The sequence below is a fragment of the Penaeus monodon genome, chromosome 32 (genome assembly GCF_015228065.2).
Source record: "Penaeus monodon isolate SGIC_2016 chromosome 32, NSTDA_Pmon_1, whole genome shotgun sequence".
NCBI lineage: Eukaryota > Metazoa > Arthropoda > Malacostraca > Decapoda > Penaeidae > Penaeus > Penaeus monodon.
Genome location: NC_051417.1, coordinates 35412296 through 35412800, shown reverse-complemented (window position 1 = coordinate 35412800; position 505 = coordinate 35412296). Strand labels below are relative to the sequence as shown.

The 505-nt window shown below is 32.3% G+C and overlaps 1 protein-coding gene across 1 annotated transcript in view; it reads right to left on the bottom strand.

Moving 5' to 3' along the window:
* The window catches only part of LOC119593845 (hornerin-like), a gene marked incomplete in the record, with an annotated part of 29685 nt that overhangs the window by 25134 nt on the left and 4046 nt on the right, over positions 1-505 (bottom strand). The window contains 1 exon segment of the mRNA XM_037942875.1: positions 137-187.

Genomic DNA, 505 nt, shown 5'->3' with positions numbered 1-505 from the left:
GTCTAACCAAAGATAAATAACACATGATCTGTTTGTAGGAACTTCTTTTTCTAGGTTATCCTTTTTCATTATATCCACTTGCATTCTCACTAAATCCTCAAATTATGAGAGCGACTTCTACTCAGCCTATCATTACCTTCTTGACTAAGTGGTGTAGAGATACTCAGATGGCCGCAGAGGTCTCCGTCTGAAAGCAACAAAAGCACATCTCAGTTGTCATCCTATTTTGAAGTTCATGTAATTCTGGCAAATTCTTCAACTGCATATCCTATCCTTAATAAGGCAGTTAAGATTCATTATTCATGTTCCTCTTATCGTACTGTTGTTGTATAAAAAAGCAAATTTAGTGTAATTTGAGAGGAGATTATTACCAAGTTAATCAGAATTATTGTTTTCAATAGGGACCATACTTTGTAAAAGTATCTTTTTTTTCATTTTATATGAAAATAAGGATTCCTGTCTGAAACATTTAATAAATGCATTAAATCAAAGACACCTAATATAA